The sequence below is a fragment of the Cydia splendana genome, chromosome 2 (assembly GCF_910591565.1).
Source record: "Cydia splendana chromosome 2, ilCydSple1.2, whole genome shotgun sequence".
Lineage (NCBI taxonomy): Eukaryota > Metazoa > Arthropoda > Insecta > Lepidoptera > Tortricidae > Cydia > Cydia splendana.
Genome location: NC_085961.1, coordinates 8,668,439 through 8,691,892, shown reverse-complemented (window position 1 = coordinate 8,691,892; position 23,454 = coordinate 8,668,439). Strand labels below are relative to the sequence as shown.

The 23,454-nt window shown below is 36.7% G+C and overlaps 1 long non-coding RNA gene across 1 annotated transcript in view; it reads right to left on the bottom strand.

The window, feature by feature from the left end:
- Positions 1-23,454, bottom strand: part of LOC134803216 (uncharacterized) — a 207,691-nt gene that overhangs the window by 85,847 nt on the left and 98,390 nt on the right. The window lies entirely within an intron of this gene.

The window sequence follows — 23,454 nt, the reverse complement described above, 5'->3', positions numbered from 1 at the left end:
CTAGTTAAGTGGCAAGGTTATCCTAATAAAATTAATTCTTGGATACCTGAATCAAACTTAAAGAAAATATGAGTGAAAATAGTTTTTATCTAACTTTGTTAAGTAATAGTTCATCAGATTACTACACGGATAACACGACTGCACATTTCTTAACTAAATTACCAAAGACCATTAAATTGGATGGAGAATGGGTAGTTGGGTTGGTGGAATTTCAATATCCTTGTTCCATGTATAATGTTCAAGAGCACGAAAACATCATTTATTTAAAGAAAAAGGTGTTATCACCCACCGATAAAACTACAAAAATAGTGGATATAAAAACTCATATACCAGCCACTACATATGATAATATAGATCATTTTCTTCAAGCGTTTAATGAAAACCCACAGTTAAAAAATAACGTAAAATTTCGATATGATGGATTAACAAAACTGGTTGGAATAGCTACAACAAATAAAGAAATAACATCTATCATTACAACTCCGATACTAAGTCTGCAATTGGGTTTTAAACCGAAAACAAATTTAAAACAAAATACATTAGGAAAAAGCCCTGCAAATTTATATTTAGGTTTACCATCTCAAATATTTGTTTATACTGATATAATACACCCACAAGTAGTCGGAGATGTTATTACTTCATTACTCAGAATAATACCTTTAGATCCAACTAAGTTCATTTATGGAGCTTATAAAACTCACATCTTCTCACCCGCTCATTATGTACCAGTTTTACGAAGAGAGTTCGATACCATTGAAATAGATATAAGAACAACGACTGGTGTCAGAGTACCATTTCAATTTGGATCTTCTTGCGTGAAGCTACACTTTCAACGAGTAAAATGATTTACAACAGATCGTCAGTCTCTTGTCCTTACGAACATTATTATTCACACCAAGCCGGCTCTGGGATAGGTATTGTCTATAAGGGAGTTCCATATCAACGAGGACATGGTATAGGCAGTTTTTTGGGTGGACTATTTAGATCAGTGCTCCCTTTGTTATCTAGCGGTTTAAAAACCATTGGAAAAGAAACCTTAGGGGCAGGGGTTGGTTTGTTAACTGATATGGTAAATTCTCGTCCTATGGATAGTTCCATTCGATCACGATTTAAGGAAGCGAGCGCTAACCTAAAAAGAAAGGCTGATGAAAAAATTGATTCTCTCATGTCAGGATCTGGGTATAAAATGTCGAATATAAGAAGAGAACCGCTCATTACTCGAAAAGCATCGCGACGAAGAGGAACTAGAAATAATAATAAAAATAACGATATATTTTCAAGTTAAATAATGTCATTTCTACACAGTCATTCATGTGAATGTGCAAAATCTGAATTAGATATATTTGCCCTTCCATCAACTCAAACAAGTATTGAAAGCGGACATTGGATTCATTACAAACCAATTTCATCTTTAAGTGATGATGGCCCCATTGAATTTCAAGTACCTGGATCAGGAGATGACTACATTGATCTATCACACACAATGTTACATATTACTGCTAAAGTATTGAATCAAGATGGGACAAAATTAAAAGCAGATGCCGGAGTTGGACCCACCAATAACTGGCTACATTCCCTTTTCAACCAACTTAATGTATATTTAAATCAAAAACTCATATCACCCCCAAACAATACATATGCTTACCGTGCTTATATGGAAAATCTTCTCAACTATGGACCGGCAGCCAAAAAAACCCATCTTACTTGTGGGTTATGGTATGAGGATACCCCAGGTTTTATGGATACCGTTGACGCCAACAACAAAGGATTTCAGAAAAGACTAGAATTTATCAAAGAGAGTAAGGAAGTGGAAATGATTGGACATTTGCATGGCGATATATTTAACCAAGAGAAATTCTTGATAAATGGTGTTGAATTGCGTATTAAGTTAGTCGGATCAAAAGAATCATTTAATTTAATTTGTCATCAAGATAAAAAACTTAAAGTACAAATAACAGATGCTAGTCTCATTGTTAGAAGAACAAAAATCAATCCTAGCGTTTTGTTAGCCCATCAAAAAGTATTGGCAACAACGACTGCGAAATACCCCATTACGAGAGCAGAAGTTAAGGTTCTCACAATACCAACAGGGGTCCAGGGTAAAACATTGGATAATATATTTCTCGGACAAATTCCTAAACGCTGTATTATTGGATTTGTATCAAATTCAGGTTTTAATGGAAATTTAGCTTTGAATCCATTTAATTTTCAAAATTATAATATGAATTCATTTAGCTTGTTTGTAGATGGTCATGAAATTCCTTCTAAAACATTACAACCGTCATTTAGTTCTGGTTTAATAGCGGCGGCATATCACACCTTATTTTCTGGAACTGGTATCCATTTTCACAACGAAGGTAATGGAATAAGTAGAACAGATTATGGTGGAGGATATTGTTAACAAACATGTTTAATAATGTTTTGATTTAACCCCTGATTTATCTGCTAGTTCAACTTCACACTGGAATCTTGTTAGACATGGAAGTGTTCGGATAGAAGTACGCTTTGATTCGGCTCTAACTAGCACCATTAATTGTATCTTGTATGCAGAATTTGACAACATTATTGAAATAAACAAATACCGTGATGTATCTGTAGATTATAATAGTTGAAAAACATAATGATATAAACACAATGTTTTCTTTCGTTTACTTTATTTTGTTGTAGTCATTGTTTGCAGCATCATCAAGACATAAATTGTTATTAATTAAGTAATTATGGATACTAATGAGATTCAATTTTGTATGAAGAAATTAAACCCACTTTTTGAATCAAATGTTTTTGCTGCTAACAAAATACCTATTTGGGTCGATCTACCTGTCTTTATTGTTAGTAATTTGGACCCTGACACGAAACCAGGCTCCCACTGGGTTGCCATACACATTGATGTTACTGGTATAGGAGAATATTTTGATTCCTTCGGACGGAAACCTTCAGGTTACCATAACTTATTTTTAAAAAGAAACACCAGACAGTGGTTTTATAACAATAAACCTCTTCAAAACCATTTTACTTCAGTTTGTGGTGAATATTGTCTAGTTTATTTGTATTTTAAATATCATGGAAAAACTATGACAGATATGCTAAGTTTGTTTTCTGATAATTCTGTATGTAATGACCTTATATTAAGGAATATGTTTAAAACATTTTTTGTGAAATAAAGTAATACGTGTACTTAAATAAGATTTTTTATTTTTTCATATAATACAAAGACCTTTTAAACCACACATTTTTTTTTAAATCTTATTATTTACAAAATATTTCTTAACATTCTTTGTTACTTAAAAAACGAGACGACACAAAAAAATCTGTTACATGGAAAATGTACTTAAGGAGAGGTAAACAATGAGAAATACGTTAACACAATCATTAAGCTACTACTATCATTGATAATTATAACTATCACTGTTTCTTATTATCTATAAAATATTTCACACTACTGTCCTTAGAAGCTAATTGCTTTATTATGTTATAAATAATATTTCGCGTATTTTGTAGCTCCAAATCGTCTTCCAACGCAAAATATTTCAATCTGAAGTCCGCATGCTTCCAGTGTTCCATGGGTGGGACGTTTTTGATTTTATGCATATCATATATCTCGATTTTAATCAAATGTGATGCATAGGCCCCGTCGTCTTGTCCGGATGACAAGTTTGCAACACCATCTGGTGGACTTTTGCTCACATTTGAAGACCGTTTCACAACTTTAGACTGCTTTTTAGGTCGTTCAAAGAAGCTATCGATATTGTTTCCTGAACGTTTCTTTGCGATGGCTTGTTTAACTTTGAGACCAAGCGTACCCTCTTCATCGCTTGATTCGTCTTTATTATCATCCGGGTAGTAATAGTTCTTGAAAGTATTTTCAGTGAACTGAAACAATATAAAACAATAATTTACACACTGTCTACAATATTGATAATTAAAACACAAATAACACAAGTGAAAACAAAACAAAGTAAGTTACGGTAATAAAAGACATACTTACATCCATTGTTGGGTCTTTCTATAAACACTTAAACACTTCACTGTTGAATTAACACTATATTTCTATATACTGCAGTAGATACAAGGAGCTCTGATACAGAGGACTGCCACGACAGTAATACTTACTCAAAGCCATTTCTCTTCGGCTTTTATACTGTGATAGTGAGCAGGATACAGTATCGTTCAAATCATGTCTCAACAGGTTCATCTAATACAGACGCTCTCTTTACTAAAACCCAAATTCAAAAGCATAATAGGAAACAATAAATCCATTGTCAGTATAAAATATAATAGATGTCTACCAATAAAGCAATTATGCTGTTATAACAATGAATACCAACACACAAGAAATGCCGACGTATTAGACTAAATCATGTTGAAACCAGTTGACACGTCTCGTTATTTTTTTTTTTAAATCATACAAAGTAACATGTCTCAACAAGTTCATCTAAACAGACGCTCCCTGTACTCAAGCCCAAATTATATCCACATAATAATCCATTGTCAGCATAAAATATAATAGACGTCTATCAATAAAGCAATTAAGCTGTTATAACAATGAAAACAAGTGCACAAGAAATGTCTCACACGCCTCGTTATTATTTTAATAATACAAAGAAACAAGTAGCTACGAGTTTACTTTCTATCGTGTTACAAAGAACATAAAAATGTATGTGAAAACAAACTATATAGTATTAGATAATGAGACATACTTACATGCTAAGTTTAAGAAGATATAATAGTTTAAGAATAAAAAAGGCTACATTAGGTTGAATTGCATTTATCGCAGACAAAAATAATGAGTTAGAAATAGGTAAAACTAAATAAAATAACACAATACAATATGCATAATATAGGTAAGTATGTATACGATATGTAGGATGCTTTAGTTTGGGTAGGTAAGAAGTTTAGGTATTTAGGTTAAAACATAACTTGAACGAAGACTAGGTGAAAGCAGGTTAGTTTGAAATGATAAGTTGGGTTGATTTTTGTTAGGTTTGGTCAAGTTAGGTTTGGTAAAAGAAGGTTTAGGTTAGTTTAGGCTACCGACGGATCACTTGTGTAAATTCTAATTAGGTTAGGTTAGGTTAGAACTGTATTCCTTATAAATCGAAATAGCTCCAAGAGGTTGTAAGATAATAAGATAATGAATCGCAAATAAGTACCTATTGCAAATACCTATCGCTAATACCTATCACAAACACCTACAGTATAATACACCCATAAAGAAGGCATGAATGAAGACGTCGGTGGGTGAAGGGTCCATCCAGGTAGCATGCTCGGTAACACAATAACGCGCCCGAGTCGAGATCGAACAATAGAAAGGGGTCGATAAGCCTATTGTTACCGTGGTGAGCAAGGTGTATTGTTTAATTAGCGTATTTCGTAAGTACCTGAAGGAGGCGCCGGGCACTGCTGAGACCTAGCGCAATCAATTCAAATGGGGGGCTATTTGTTTTTTTTTTTTTTTTTTTTTTTTTTTTTTTAGGTTCAGCGGGGGCGGTGGATCGGCCCTGGGGTCAGGATCGGTGACCACTGTGAGGTGGGGCCAGAATCGGGGAATATTTTCTACTGCTATAAGCTCCAGGGGTGGAAGTGAAATATGCATAAGACGCGAGTTGGCACAGTGGCTGTTAACAGCCACTGGGTAGAAAGCGGCGCACACCTCTCGACACCCCTGGGCCGCTCACACCGGTGTTGCCCTTGAGCCATCCTAGATGTCGCTTTTTGTGGGGGCCCATCTTGTGAGGGCGAGTCACCGTCTGCCGGAAATAAAATTGCATACCGTTTTATTAGGCAGGCGTCCGGTTTTTTACCCCATAGCTCAGTTCTTAGTCCATCGCTTTCACCCAATAACCTAGTTCATTTTAGATTCCATCAACTCTCAATAGTCCTTACACCCTGGCGGGTACTGCCTCTGCGTGCGTCCCATGACACGGGCAAGGGCAGCCTCCGCTCGGTGTACCCCTTACATTTCATTAAAGTGTCAAAAGGGCCTCTACGTGTTGGCTTCGGCTCCGCGCACGCCTCCCAAAGGTCCGGAACACCATTGTTCCGTGATGGGAAAGACATAATAATAAATCATTTATTCCAGACAACATCGATCCATAGTATACATTTAAGATAAAATTAAAAATATAAAAATTAGGTATAGGTATAACATTAAAGATTCATGACTAGACATTAGAATCAAATTAAACTTAGCATATGATAACTGATAAAATAACTTGGCATTAATTGATAGGTAATAATAAAATTCATTGATTATTAAAAGATTAAAATTTAAAACTATAAAATAAAAATTAAAAATTAAGGTTAAACATTGTAAATATATGCGCAGTCCAATTCAATTAAAATGTCAAAACTTAAAACTAAAATCAATAAAAATTGGTATATAATATAGAGATCAATGACTAGACATTAAAAATAAATTAACTGAGCATTTGATAATTGATAAAAAATAAATAAAATTGATAAGCAATAATAAAATATAATAAAATAATAAAATTTATATATGAGATTTAATTTAAAAAATTAAAGTCATGCGCAGTCAAGTTTAATTAAAATGTCAAGACACAAAAAAAAAAAAAAAAAGTTAGGATAATGTGGGAACATGGAGTCTATCCCAGTACCTTGCTATAGGACAATCTAGCCTATTAGCCACCAGGCTTAGGATGCTGTTGGAGCTCTCACGTACGCGGCGCATAAGGGAGGCGGTTCGTTTTCGCATTATGGCATGAAAACCATCTACTTGCGTATCCGCAAACATACCCGAAGCACTACAGAACTTAGGAAGACCCAACAGCATCCTAAATATGTTATTGTATTGAACGCGCAAGGCGCTGACTGCCCTCTGAGTATAGTTGACCCACAGGCTGCAAGTGTAAAAGGATTGGCAATATGCCTTAAACAGAGTTATCTTAACTTCCCTTGTACACCGAGCAAACCTGCGAGCCACCATGTTACCCCGGACAGCCAACGCCCTGCGCTCCCTCTCAACGTCTAGATCATCCGAGAGGTACTCCGTGACCCAATGACCCAGGTAGGTACTTAAAATTCTTGGTCCTATTCAGAGGTATTCCGTACAGCGAGATTTCCGGTACCCTATCCACCTTATGCTCACGTGGCTGGAAAACAACAACCTCACTTTTAGCCACATTGTACCTAAGTCCGTGAGTCACAGCATACCTCTCGCACTTACTTAAAAGTTTTCTGATTGCACAATGCAGGTAAGTAACGCCTCAGTATTTTCATATGTTTGTGTTTTTAACCAGTCTATGGTTGCAGTTTTGCAATCAAATAGTTGTAGCGGATATATATTGATGAGTTCATTGATAGTATTGTATAAATAGGCAGATTGTGCAGCGAACTGTCTCTGAGCAAATTTAGATTTAGTAGGAGGTCTAGGGGCCACACTGTTTCGTCTCCGACGTCCCGCAGTGGTTGAGCTATAATTCAGAGTCTTGTGCACTTTTACAATAGCGCTAATATTTGTATAATTCAGCAGTAGGATACCTGTACGGCTTCGAAAGCATGACTTTAATGAGACACCTTTGTGCTCTTTCGACTTCTATGAATTTAGTTTTGATGCTGCCCCCCCAATGGGATACAATAGCTCATTATGGATTGGGCCAATGCAGTGTAAATTTGCTTTAGTAAAGAAGGTGATGCTATGTGCTTTAAAGTTTTAAAGATCCAGATGAACTTCCGTATTCTACCATTTAGATACTCAACGTGAAAGTTCCAAGAGAGCCTTTGGTCCAGGATTATACCAAGGTATTTAACAGTAGGTACCTTTTCAATTGTAGTGCAATTACAATTTGTAGTTGTAGCTAGGTCACACTTGTGTATTATTAGTTTGAGGTGAGGTAGGGGATGTGTGTTCTCATACTTTGAAAAACACATGTAATTGGTCTTGGTAGTATTTAGAGTAAGGAGGTTAAGTTGTAGCCATTGGTTAACCTTGAGTAGACCCTGTTGCGCCTTGTTATATACAGCCTCCCAAGAGCGATTTTTAAAGACAATTGCAGTGTCGTCCGCATATGAGAACACACAGCCTCCCTCGACGGGGAGATTAGTTAGTACCCAGCAAATGTTTTTATTTTTAACAAAACTTAGATTTTCAAGTTCCGCTTTAAGTTTTAAAAGTACAATGATACGTTTCGCAGCTCAAAGCGCGCCTCCTTCGCTACAAAACCGAAATTGGTACAGTTTCAACAGAGCTCGATGCTAATTCAGTCTTTACGACACCACTAATAGCCTCTTAGAACTTGAGACTGCCTGAGATATCGAAACTTTTCAGCGCCATTTGCAAAAAAGAATTTCTTGATAATTTGACCGGAACGCGTCAACTTATGACGCGTGACATTTATAGCGAGATATACTTGCATGATTAAATGCTTTATTTCGAGATACCCAGCATTAGCTAATGTAGCTCATAGTTCTTAACTACATGCGATGGATTCCTTAGTTTTTTTAAGCTGTTTCTTACCACTAATTGTAAGTCATAGTAATATTACTAGTGGCTCTGTGAGCTGTAGACCTCGCGAGCAGAGCTTTAAATTATATGGTGCTAAGAGCTTTAAATATAGTCAATTAAAAAAAAACAATACGAAATTTACGTGTAAATAAAAACTTTTTACAAAAAAAGCAAACCGACTTCAAAAAGGATGAAATAAAATATTATCCTTTTTGAAGTCTATGCGTTACCAACTGATATGTTTGAAGTGCACATGCCTTTACAAATTGAGGAGTTCCCTCAATTCCTCATGGATCCCATCATCAGAACAGAACCAAATTAAAATGGGACCAACTCGGAGGTAGCTCCTTTCAAACAAAAAAAGAATTACTCAAATCGGACTACGGATGTCGGAGTAATCGGTGACCGTACATAGAAAAAAAAATAGCCACAACCGAATACAGAACCTCCTCCTTCTATGAAATTGAAGTCGGTTAAAAAATAAAAAAAGTTATATCCCAGCATACAAATACTGGGGATCGAACCCAGGCTCTCTGTGCAAACAAAAAAAGCGAACGTTTACAAACTGAGCCAAATAGTTCTTAGTTAAGCTGACGAAATTTAGCTACTCATTCTCAATTTAAAATTAGTTAAAATTAAATATCTCAATACCTCCGAAACCAGCGAAATAAATTTTCTGAATTTTTGGCCATTTAATCTATAAACATATCTCAAAAAGAAAAATTTCTTATGATATCGATACGACTATTTGTTTAGGCGCGAGGTATCACGACTCCGCCATTTTTAAAAATTTCCAAAAACTGGATTGACATAAAAATTTTATTTAATCATAGAATCTGGTCACAAAATTTCACGAGAATCGGTTGAGAATTGTGACCTGTAGAGGAGAACATCCGGACATACGAAAGCAAAATGCCCGAGTCAAAACGTAGACCTTCGCTACGCTTCGGTCAACTATGCCGCTCTTGAGATTTTTTAGGTGAAAAACAATAAAAAAATGTAGGTACGCGTTTTCCGATAGATTGCTATATTTTATGTAAAGGTTATTTTTTAACAAATCCCTAAAATACATTGGATATAGGATAGATATATAGGATATCATTGTTGACAGCTTTTGGACTGAAGTTGGGGGGATAATGCAGTAAAAATGTCTCACGGCCCGATTCGAACTTTAAGATACGTCAATTAATAGATCTAGAAACGATATGGATTAGATGTGTCAGTGTCAAAAGTGACGATTTTGTTTGAAGACACTGACACATCTAATCCATATCGTTTCTAGATCTATTAATTGACGTATCTTAAAGTTCGAATCGGGCAGTCATTAAAATGCTTTTTACTACTTTTGTAAGATTTATTTCAAGACCGTTTCAGTTGCCGTATAACGAAAATATTGAATTATTGGACAATATAATCACGTTCCACCTCAATGACGACCGGTCTGGTCTAGTGGATAGTGACCCTGTCTGCTAAGCCGATGGTCCTGGGTTCGAATCCCAGTAAGGGCATTTATTTGTGTGATGAACACTAATATTTGTTCCTGAGTCATGGTTGTTTTCTATGTATTTATCTATACAAGTATGTATATCGTCGCCTAGTACCCATAGTACAAGCTTTGCTTAGTTTGGGGCTAGGTTTGATCTGTGTAAGATGTCCCCTAATATTTATTTATTTATTTATTTATTTAATGTAAAATTTATTTAAACTCATAATAATAATTTACGATCAATTTTACTTTAACACAATTTATCAAGCATTGATGCATTGATTTATTAATGTAGATAATTTAAAATAAAGTGCTAAAGCTATTTAACAATTACGTTATATGTATAATCAAAAGGCTTAAATTAACAGTTTTGTTGCTGAATTTCAATTTATTTAATTACCTACAGTAAATTACTACTAATAATACTAAATAAATACCTCATGTATTATTATTATTTTGGCTTGTATGTAAATTCAATGATGATGTGTAAAAGTGCCCTTGTGGCCTATTTGCTGAATAAATTTTAAGGTTTGAAGTTTGAATTGATAATGGATAATAGGCACAGTAGCAGATTTGGCTGCAGAGCATGCCAAAAATATGTAGAAATTGTAAAATGTTGTCAATGTTGTCCTAGGTATATTCCGAGAAAATTACCTGCCTTTTAGTAGCAGACAGGTGAAATGTAACATTATCATCACCATCAACTTTATGTCTTCGCTCCACATTAGTCAAATTGTAACATCGGCGAGGTAAACATCCGAAGTAGGTACAAAACAAGAAAGCGCGTAATTATGCGACGAACAAACAAATGCGGGCCAACCTGAATCCGAGATATGGTAATTGGAGTCACAAACTTTCGGTATACGGTGCGAAGAGCGGAAATATGAAGTACGTTTACTGAAGACTGATATTTCACCAATATAGGGTGAAGGCTGAAATTATTGACCATTACATAGTAATTGGCCACTCTTAACAATAAGGCTTCAATTGGCTTGTTTCTTTTTGATTTGTTAGGAGTGACCAATAACTATGTAGTGACCAATAACTGGAGCAGTCACCCTAATTTATAACGCTGAAATCTAAATGCTAAATGGACGTGCACGGTATTCATTTTGGCTGCGTGGAATGATCAGAGTGGGGTTCTTTGCTTTAAAAAGGGACGGTCTCGCGCATGTAACACCCCCGGAGAATATAGTTCCAAGCGCAATATTCTAGTTTCTCTAATGCATTGTTACACATTTTTTCTATGAAAAAAATCACACAAAAGCTAGATTATATTTTCAAGGGCAAACTAAGCAAAATCTTACTCGCGCTAGTACAATATAAAAAAAACTCGTATTTTTATACAAGTAGGTACAAGTATACTGTGCAAGCAATTGGTTATTTTTGTCGTGAGTGCGGGAAAAAATTCTCCAAATAAAGACCTCTTGCCTATGATCAATCGTGTAAATCCCGTCATGAAAAGTCGCTGGCAATATCCCAGACCCGCTCAGACCCGTCCTCTATCCCCACCCGATGTTGTTAAATAAAAGTGAACATTCCGTATAAATTTTCGCAAGTCTCCGCCAAATAATCGTGTTTTCGCTTCATTTGGTAGCTTCCTTTGCATAAATTGCCATCTCCAGTAATCACGGTGGAGGAAATTTTTAAGTAACGACCATTTTGTCAAGGTGGGTCTTCGCTGTAATTAATTATGTATTCAGCTTATGTTTTAACGCTACGGGAAGTATTTAGAGCACCTTATTGTGGTGACCTATTTGTGGTGACATTGAAACAAACTAGCTAAAACTTGAAAACGTGAATTACAATTATTTTTCTCAAACATGCTGTTCAATGTCCGCATTATGGAAGTACATACCCAATTTTATTGTTATCCCAGTGTCAAGTTGCAACGCCACCTTAAGCACGGCGCGGTCCCAGCGGACAATAATGGGATTTCATAGGATTATTTTACTCGTATGAGTTAAACATCAAATATAAAACCGATATTATTCTCTGTGCGTCACTGCAGGATGGTGGGCGTGGATGCTGGACGTGTGCACTGTGCAAAGAAGTGTTATATATATTTTTCTTTTTACTTTTCTTCCGTAAGTATGTATGCGCAAAACATTAAGAAAAACTCTACCTATTGAAACTGGGATTGTGTGAGCTCGGCTACTACTACCTTGTCAGGCAATCTCTCGCTTTCCATCCCTTGGCAATAATGTTGGTACTATTAAAAAACTTGTTATATGCAAATATGCCTGTTTTACGTCTACGAAAGTGTGTAGTCCAAGAAATGGAGATATTGAAAACATACCTTAAAGGTGTCAAAAATTACTGGAAAAATTTTGTTTGGTTTGAATTAGCCATCAAAAAAATATCCGCAAAATTAATTGTATGGAAATTCGTGTTTCGTTGAAATTCTCCGAACAAAACGCCAATTTCATAGGTAATGACCTAATATTTACAAAGGCCTAAAGTTACTAGTTTTGTAACTGACTTCAAACTACATGGCAACGCTAATACTCGTAGCTATCTAATGCCTTTAAATACCTATTTGTAATTTTTACTCCAGATTTATTCAATTTCAAAATAATAATCCTCTCCAAATTTGTTCTATTATATTTATTTCATCAGTTGTATAGTGCTCAGTACTAAATAAACTGATCGCCAATAAAATCGAATAATTGCCTAATTCAGTTAACTTTCTGCACGGCTACATCCCAGACGTTTCCCGAGCACGACTTTTTCATTAAATTTAAATCAGTAATTTACCTTCCAGAATTTTCCAGTTTAAAATACGTGCAGGATTTTTTGATATCTGAACCAATGAAGTGGCGGTTCGAATTAACAAGTCGGAGTGTAAAATGAAACCTAATAAGTGGTACTTTTTTCATGCAAAAACGAGTGCTTGACAAAATTAAACTACGATATTATTATTAGTAATAACTTAACTTTCAGGATATTTTAGCTGACTTATTTAATAAATTTGCAGTTTTATAACACTGTAAAGTATACCTACTCTTTTATTTCGATACTATTTTATTTTATTTTATTAAATGGTATTGTTACCACATTTAGAAGCGGGTTCAATCAAACCCCCGCTTGTACCAATGAGTTTTTCAGAACGTATGTACGGAATATCATTTGTTTTTTACCAGTCGCTTTTCGGTGAAGGAAAGCATGACGTCATTTTTGCGTCAACGGCTGTTTTAAGTTCCGATTACAATGCTGTCCTAAAATTACTGTCTGAACTGAACTCCTAGTGGGAATTGTGTTAGGATCTCGGTAAAATTTATCATTTTATAATCTGATCTGTGTATTGTTACTGATCTGTACCCGTTTTTTCCCCAATAAAGAAAAAAAAAATACCTACTTATACGGGCCCTGGCCTTTATCGTCCCAGAAATGTACCTACGTACGTAAAATTTTCAGTGCCAGGTATCAATTTGCCAGCGTGGTGAAAAATATGCCTGGCAGTGGCTTTTGGAACAAGTGACCAAAAATAGAGAAAACCGCTGACAGAGCGTAAACGACAGCAATGTTTTTTTACACTATCAAGCCAGTATATTTATTTCTACCAGTGGTTCAGACGTACCTACTTTCTTTACCTATACGAGTCAGTAACCAAAAAGATACACCTCGGCCAAAAGTGTGGGAACAAGCTTATATGGCTACAAAAATTGTGAATTTCATGCGACAGATTTTTATACTACCTACTGATAGAACTTTTTCAAAGTAGGTAAATAACTCATTCTGGTTAGGATAATAGGCAGTCCGACATTTTTAATTTAAGACTATTAAAGAATTCTAAATTTTTGCTTTTTTTTTGGGTTCCGTACCTCAAAAGGAAAAAACGGAACCCCAGGATCACTTTACGTCCGTCCGTCTATCTGTGTAACAAGATCCTTTATCTCGGAAACGAGTCGAGTTGAAACTAAAACCATTATATGTAGGTCTATTATATATAGTCCCTTGAAGCTGTGAACAATCAAACTCTCTGTTTAAAAACAATTATACAGTGTGTAAGTCTAATACGGGCGAATCTCTTAACGGTGGTTAGTATAGGACAAAGTAAAGGTAATTAGATAACATTTACTTAAAGTTGCAACAATAATTTTGTCCATACAAAATAATTCAGCCCTCAATGTAATGCAAACACGCTCACGTTAAACGCTCGTTGACAGTTACTTTCAAAAACTCCTATTGCGTATGTAATGTCATTAACTGTCATGAGTGGGTAAATAATAAATAAGTATGATGTTTTTTATCTGACGAAATGACTACCTAGTTTAAAATCAAATTACATCAAAAAATCTTATTAAAGCAATCATTTATTTTAATAACGACCCATTGAAATTACAACTGAAATGTACTGAAGTTGCTGAAATACTTCTAAAGAAAACCAACTAAAAAGAAAACTAAAAAACACAATTTACAACAATACAAATTCTGAGAAACTTGAGTTTAGTTTTGCCGGTTTCGCCGCAAATACCTATTCTCGATGTGCCTTCCTTGTATTTCAGAACAGGTTTCGCAACGACGTTTGATTGACTCCATAAAATAACAACTCGTATTAAATCGTCTTCCTGCATCCCTTGTACTACTTTCAGGATTAAGTGCAAAATGGCGAAGGATTCGGTCTTGCAATGGAACTGGAAGCTCATCGTGAATAGCTGCTCCCTCCACCCTTCCAGTTACGGGCAATCCTTCGCGAGCTCGCTGTATCGCGTTTACAATTACTCGAGCGTTTCTTGGTACAACCCGATGAGGGAATCACTCTCTGTACACAGCTAGCGCTCGATGACCATTTTGTAGTGTTTCACCGTAAATTAAAATCATGTCCATTAATTCAGGAGCAGTAAAAGTTGTTAAACGAGGCATTTTTATAACATACGATTACTTTTGAATCGAAAGACTGACATTGTCAAATCAGAGTTGAAATAAAATAAGAAACTTGCTGCAATTCCCCCAAAGAGTTTGCCACGTTTTCACACAATGTACCAAGTTTTGTGGTGTTTAGACGGTTTAGTTACTTCTCGAAATAATTTTGGTAATAACTGTACAACTATTAGGCGGGCCGTATGCTTATTTTCCGCCATCCTGGTATAAAAAATCAGGCAAATTAAATACGAAATGAATACACAATAATCACTTATGAGATACTGATATTAAATTAATTTTCAAAAAAAAAAAGGTGTGCTATCAAAGGTGCTTGTCTATTGCTCAGATTAGAAATAATCACGTCAAGTGCTGTTGTCGTGACTGATTAAAATGAAGTCAGTTTCTTGTTGGTAAACATGATAAATAAATAAGATTTAATATCTTTTAACACGCCTAGTAGTACTTTAACCTACCAAAATAACTACAAAACATTAAACGCAGTGTAATGCTAACATGTATTGTGAATGTTCCTCCAGATAGGTAAGTTTGTAAATGCTATTGTTGTATTGCTAATGAACATTTGACATTTCGGTACCGCAACCATGTTTACAGGTTGAGAAATTTTTAAAAAATTAATTATGGGCTCGTAATGAACTGCAACTTAAAAAAACCTTTTACTTCATGATTACACTAATGAATACTATGTCCGATTTAATTTATCGCCCGTATTAGACTTACACACTGTATATTCAATTACTTCTTATTGCTTTGCAGCATTGACAGCTGACCCGTTTTTGTTTATTTTATTAAATATTCCCTTACAATACTAGGAAATCAACTCGCTGCGTTGCGGCCTTTATTCCGGACACGTACATAGAAAATGTGAAGCGAACTGACGGCGGAATTTCATTTCAACACAATCGAACATCTGTGACTCGCTCGGCGAAGTGAGGTTAGGGGTTTTTTGGCGAATTTTAGGAATAAGCGATAAGTGGCTTGAGAAGACACAAACATAAAACAGGGATTAAATAGTACATTTCCTGACAAATTAACCGGCTAAATAAATTATGTACACTACTTACTTATTGACAGAGCGGTCACCTTTTTTGAGACGTGTAAGGTCACCACCTTAGCATTAGCATGTCGAGCACTAGTACCACCGTACTAGTGCTCGAAATGCTAATGCCCAATAGATGACACCCTACTGTCACCTCTATTGACAATGACTTAAGTTTTAAGATAACATGTACTGGGACCGCGTCGAGCACCAGTACCTAGAGATGGGTAGTGAGTAAATACTCACGGGTAAATACCGAGTAAATACTCAGTATTTATTCAATTTACCCGTATTTACTCGTTTATAGCCAAATTGGAGGGTATAAACTATTTAGAGTGCTGAAATGGGCATACAAATTTGAAATATAGTTGTATTTTGTAAGCCGCTACTGGATTAAGTACTCAAAATCGTAAGAAATGTATTTTTAAAGGGGGCACTCCATACATGTAACTAATTGTCACAAAAAAAGAACTCAGAAACCACCAACGTGTTGCACACCATTAAATGGGTCTTTAAAAATAACTGAAATGTTTCTAAGAATATTTTTGGATAAATTGAATATTTTTGGGAAAAAACCGTTTAGAAGGGCTAAAATAATGTTTATCTCTCTATAGCTTTAGAACCAAAGTTCAGAAAAATTATGAAAACATATCGAGAGATAAGCCGTATAATAGAGTACAAAAAACAATATTTGGAACATCATCGGTTGAGCCATTTTTGAGTTATCTTTAAAAAACCCTTAATAAAAGGTCGTAAGTGCCGCGTAAATACGCACGTTTGCGCGACATGCAGTTATCGATAACATCGATAGCATTTAAGTAGCATATTTTTAAAGTAAATACCTTCTTATTTAAAACAAAATTGTTAACTATGCATTATCACAATTTGCCTCTGACTGATAATTACCTTTTTTCCAAAATTAAGCGTCCTATATGCTTTTTATTTTATAGATATTGTTAATACACGTTAGCACTCTTCAATAAAAGACAATTTTGTTCTTCAATCTCACTTTTTGAATATTTTATAAGCAATCGTTTTTACCCACCGAAATCTATCTATCTATACATATAATTAGTAGAGTACAGGAGCAGAGCACGAGGGCGATTCCATTGCGAAGAGGCGTAAGGCAGGGAGACGTTATCTCTCCGAAACTGTTTACTGCCGTAATGGAAGACGCCTTCAAGCTCCTGGAATGGGAAGGACTTGGCATCAACATCAACGGCGAATACATCACTCACCTTCGGTTTGCCGACGATATCGTAGTCATGGCAAAGTCGATGGAGGAACTCAGCATTATGCTCGATGACCTCAACCGAGTTTCACAACGGGTGGGCTTGAAAATGAACATGGACAAGACGAAACTTATGTCAAATGCCAATGTTGTGCCCATCCCAGGCTCTGTTGGGAACTCGGTACTCGAAGTTGTTGACTCGTACATCTACCTAGGACAAGTAGTCCAATTAGGTAGGTCCAACTTCGAGAAAGAGGTCAACCGCCGAATCCAACTCGGTTGGGCAGCGTTCGGGCAACTACGTAATGTCTTTTCGTCCGACATACCTCAGTGCCTCAAGACGAAAGTCTTTAATCAATGTGTGTTACCAGTGATGACTTACGGCTCCGAAACGTGGTCTTTCACTATCGGCCTCATCTCAAAACTCAAAGTCGCTCAACGAGCTATGGAGAGGGCTATGCTCGGAGTTTCTCTACGTGATCGAATCAGAAATGAGGAGATCCGTAGACGAACTAAAGTCACCGACATAGCCCACCGGATTAGCAAGCTGAAGTGGCAATGGGCAGGCCACATTGCACGCAGAGAAGATGGCCGATGGGGTCGAAAAGTGCTCGAGTGGAGACCACGGACTAGCAAGCGCAGCGTAGGACGTCCACCCACAAGATGGACAGACGATCTTGTTAAGGTCGCCGGAAGACGCTGGATGCGGGTCGCTTCCAACCGGCACGTATGGAGGTCCAAGGGGGAGGCCTATGTTCTTATGGCTGAGATGATGATGATGATGATACATATAATTATAATAAAGCTGAAGACGGTCGAAAGTCTGTACATGGAAGATATTTGAAAAAAAATTGGCTGGGGATACTTACAATCGATAACAGAACACGTTCCAAAAGTTTTTAGAATTTTTGTCTGTTTGTCTGTTTATCTGTTTATCTATTTGTCTGTTTATTTGAACGCGCATCACGTGAAAACGGCTGAACGGATTTTGATGAAAACTTTACTAATCTGTCGAGAAAATCCCCGGCCAGGTTATAGGCTATAAAAATTCAAACCCTAAAAGGGGGGGTAGCCACAACACTCGATTGACTTAAGTTTGCCCCTGAATCTTATGGCGCTACTTAGGAAGGAGGGGCAAACTTTTTTCAAATATGTGCTACCACTATTGATTACCCTGGTAAACTAACAGATGGCGCTGAATTTAATACGCTGTGACATGAATAAGCCACCGAGGAAAGATTTTGCCAAATTAACTCTAAGTTTAGAAGAGGGGGTTCGGATATCAACAAAAATAATTGAATAATTATGTTGATTTAATAAATCAATGATACAACAAAATTAAACGACAGTAAATTAATTGCCCCTCATTGCACAGTGCCATCTTTTGGGGAACTGAGTAAACATTAAGTAATCAAGAAAACTAAAAATGAGTTTACATAGTTACGTAGTGGTAAAATAAACACACATATCAACACGCGTATAATTGCATAGTTATTTAAAATTATTAATTTTCTCCATCATGCATTATACCTAATCGTATATTATATCGCACCCATATCAAATCCATATTCATACGTATCGCCTCCTTTTAAGCACTTAATAATGGCCACGAAGGTGGGTACTCTGAAAAAAAAAAAATATTGACCTCTGTCATTTGCAGTGCCGGATTAACCCTTTTAGGCAAAATAAGCACTTGCTTAGGGCACCACGTCTAGGTGGCACCAAAACCGTAGGCAAAAAAAAGCGCAGGGCTGCATCAGCATTGCAGTCGTCGTGGAGTAGGTACCTACATGAAACTTTTATACGTGTACAAGTACCCATCTAATAACGAAGGGTCGTAGGGATCAAGTAAGAGAGTGAGGGTACGTAAGAACATCTCCAACGTAGGCTTTTGATTTGACCTTACGCGGAGGCCCTTAAAGTTATGGAAAAAAATCTTGCTTTCGGGCTTGCGGCCAGCCGATTTTTTCGACATACGAGGGGTGTTCAAAATATTCTCGGTATGAGAATGAAAACAAACAAGTACGAAAAGTTTGATATTTTTATTTTTCAATATACTCCCCCCCTATGTTAATCCCCTTAAAAGATCGATCAATTATTTTTTTTTAATCCCTCATAAAAATATTTTTTATCTTTGGTGTAAAAATGCTCCTCCACTGCAGCCTTCAATGCTTCATCGTCAGAAAAAAAAATTCCACGCAGATCCTTTTTAAGATTGGGGAACAAAAAGAAGTCGCTGGGGGCTAAGTCCGGACTATACGGTGGGTGAGTAACAGTTTCAAACCCACATTCAACAATAGCTGCCTTGGCAATATGAGCAGTATGGACGGGGGCGTTGTCACACAGAAGCAGAACACCTTTGGTTAACTTTCCTCGCCTCTTTTCTTTGATTGCATCCTTTAATTGACGTAGAATGTTAGCGTAGTACTGTCGTGTGATATTTACACCTTTTTCTTTATAATCGATTAGTAATATTCCTTTACAATCCCAAAATATCGTGGCCATGACCTTGCCAGCTGAAGGGACGACCTTGAACTTTTTGGGATGAGCTGAACCCTTAATGTGCCACTGCATGGACTCTTGTTTACTCTCTGGGTCATAATGATGAACCCAGGTTTCATCTCCAGTAACTATTCTTTGCAGCACCTCATTAGGATTTTCACCGCACAGGTCAATAACATCGGAACAACACGCTACACGCATGTCTTTTTGAAGCCGAGTCAGCATTCGCGGAACCCATCTTGCACTTACTTTTGACATATTAAGATGGTCATGGATAATATCATGTACGATACCAATAGAAAGATTGGTTACTTGAGCTATAGATTTTACCTTCACTCGACCATCTTCCAATATAAGTTTTTCCACTTTATCAATATTTTCTTGTGAAGTAGCTACTACAGGCCGACCAGGTCTAGGGTCATCTTCAATACTCTCCCTTCCACGTTTAAATTCGCTTGACCACTTTTGAATGGTAGATAAAGAAGGAGCAGACTCACGGTAAACACAATCCATTTCCTCTTTCATGGTTTTTTGATTTTTACCCTGTTTTGTCGAGAATCTTATGACGCATTGATGTTCTAATTTAGTTAACATTGTCAATTCGCACATGATGTTCATGTTTGTTCAGCAATTGCAGAAAAACAAAAGAACATCTCGGTTCCAATTATATATTTTTTTAATGTCAATGAATAAACCTTAGCGGCCAGTAACGAAAGAAATTTAAGAAGAGGTTGTAAGATATCAATACCGAGAATATTTTGAACGCCCCTCGTAGGTTACCGATTTTATAGCGAATTTTGCTCTCTCGCACGCCAGATTTGTCGGCCAAGATGAGTTGCTCCTTAACCGCGATCCTGAGACCTAACTGTCAAAGTGTTGAAAGCCGAAAACTAAAAGCATCCTATCAAGTAGCGCTTTTGAGTGAAGCCAAAGAGCGAGCAGTAGAAGAGTCGTGATTACATGCATAGATTCGATTTCAAGCGACTCTTTTGCAGTTCGGCGTAAGGTCTTATGCGAGGTCTTCTAAATTATGGCAAAGTTGATCTTCTGCCTTAATTACACTTGGGCGTGGATCCAAATCCAAGCTTTCCTCTTTCGCAGCTGGGCCTTCTGCCTTGCTCACACTTCGCCAATTCAATTTACTTGGTCAATTCCAAGCTCTGCTTTCTTGCATGTTTTCTGTATGGTAAGTGGTAACAACCTCGCTGAGACCCTTAAATGTCGAGCCCTATGCGAAGCTAGGCTGATAGAAAACTGTCCCATCCCTTCTCTGTATGAAATCCTGGATTCGCGCCTGGTTGGGACTAAAAGTAAATGTGTACAACCTGACTATCAAATTGTGTTTTTATGGCGACTGCTGCAGCATTACTCTGTTGCAACGTTACTGCTGCAGCACTGTCAATTTTCGTGATGAAATAATGTAACTGATTTCCATACTAAAAGTAAAAATGTACAACTGTCTATCAAATTGCGTTTTTATATCGGAAAAATTTCGCGCTCGCTTCGCTCGCGCTTACAATAACATTCTGAGGTGTGATAAAGGTGACATTCGAGTGGCGACTGCAGCAGCGTTACTTTGTTGCAACGTTACTGCTGCAGCACTGTCAATTTTCGTGATAAAATAATGTGACTGATTTTCATTCTCAGCTGTAATGCGGCAATGAACGTCACTCATCTTACCAAAAAAATTCAATGTAATCTCGATGACCCTAGGGAGAGGGGGCACCATGGTCTAGAAATGCTTAGGGCATCTAAATATCTTAATCCGACACTGGTCGTTTGCGGAGTCAAACGATTTGGGACTCGCATTTAATACGCATTACCATGCCTTCCAGAAAAAAATCAATCATTCGCGAAAGTCTCGCAACGCATTGAGGTTACAAGGGGCACGTGGTCTTTCTCAGGAGTCTGAAGAAGACCACGGTGAGTGGCGCTCTAGCCAGGCAGGCCGCTTCGCTTTCGCTCGCGCGCGTATACCTTACTGTATCGTCCGATATACATCTACTACTCTGTCGTTTAAATCACGTGTAAAATTTGAATAAGGGCGAAAAAAACTATTGATTTTGGAGTGTAGTTTTATTTTGTGGTACCTAATTGTAAAATATTTTCTCTGAACTGCAGTCCTCTAGCATATCCATCTGTCAACTTTACTTCAAGTTCCGCCTCCAGGGGAGAGGGAGAGAAATTAGGATTAGAAATTAGCCGCTTACTGACACAGACCGAATTCCACGCGGGCGGAGCCGCGGGCACAGCTAGTGAGTAAATACGGGTATTTATCGGGTGCTTTGAGTAAATACTCAGTATTTACTCACCGCTACCCATCTCTACCAGTACCACCACCTTATCGTTACTCAAACATTTATGACTATTATTCGAGGGATAACAGCTCGCGATGCTTATAATTACCCCAAAATTGAGGTTATTTATATTCTAAAAACATGTACACGTGTTCATGAAATTTCTAATTAAATAAGGAAGTTGCACTCCAGCTGGAAATTAATAAACAATAAAATGGAGCTGTGTTAAGAATTGCCCATAGTTAATAAAATAAAATAAATTAATTTAAAATGGGTAAAAGCATTTTGCTTTCAAGGGTTTACAGGGCTTGCACACATAGCCTCTTAAAGGGGATAAGCAATTTCGTACAACTGCTGGTATCTTTTAAACTATAATTGTCAGCAAATATCAATATTTATACAATTTTGAGTCAAGAACCGGGCAATTTATTATTAAAAGCAAGCATTTTTATTATTAAAAGTAGATAATATAACATTGAACTTAGTCATTGTTTTTATACCATCGCTTATCTGACACCTGCATTATTAATTTCAATGTTCTCTAATCGAAAAACTGATACTAAGCTGTCTGCAAACCAGAAATCAGATAATTGACCGGGGCATGTAAAATAAGATAATTTCTTAAGATTACGCAAAAAACTTCGCATGTCTGATTTTTTGGCGTTTGTGCTACATTTCATCGTCCTTTAGTGTTAAGCTCGCCCTTATCAATCACTTAAATATACAACTGAGTCCTTTAACTTTAAGATAACTTGATCAATATCGAACGGGTGTCATGCAAAATCAAAGAAAGGTAGGTACTCCTTATTAGATGTTCAATAGCTGAAAATTAATTATAATCCTTCCAGCACAATAGACGCTTTTAATCGTATAATTTAATTAACATTTCATAATCGCATTTCTCTTAGTCATTTGCATATCTTCAAATATTTGACTTGTTCGCTTAATTTAATCTATGTAAATACTAAAGCAGCATTATCTTAACAGTTAATTGTTTAATGCTTCAGACAAATTAAAAGCTCCACCAAATACACAAGGATCACTGAAAATGTAATTTTAAGTTGCAATGCGCGTCAGTATAATATTTATATCTAACAACTACTACATACTCGTACCAGTCGTACCTACCTACCGCAATACAGTACGGTTACCATCAGTTTGTCACTGATATAAACGCCGTCGAGAACGTAATTTACTTTCTATACGTCCCGTTTGCACTAATATGCGAGTGCGAGCGAGATTTATAGAAAGTAAATTACGTTCTCGACGGCGTTTATGTCAGTGACAAACTGATGGTAACCGTACAGGTTGTTTAATTAAAGTGACGCAGTGAGAGATTTTTTTAACTATATTATAAAGAAATTAGGCCGATTGTTGAGTAAAGGAAGACTGACCGGGCCGTGTCTGGGCCGGAGCTTCCGGCGCTTACTTTTCTATGACATGACAGGCGATCATGTGATGCTTTACATAGAAAACGATGCTCCGGAGGCTCCGGCTCGGATAAGGCCTGGTCTAACGTGAGTCATGCTTAACAGAAACCACATTTAAATA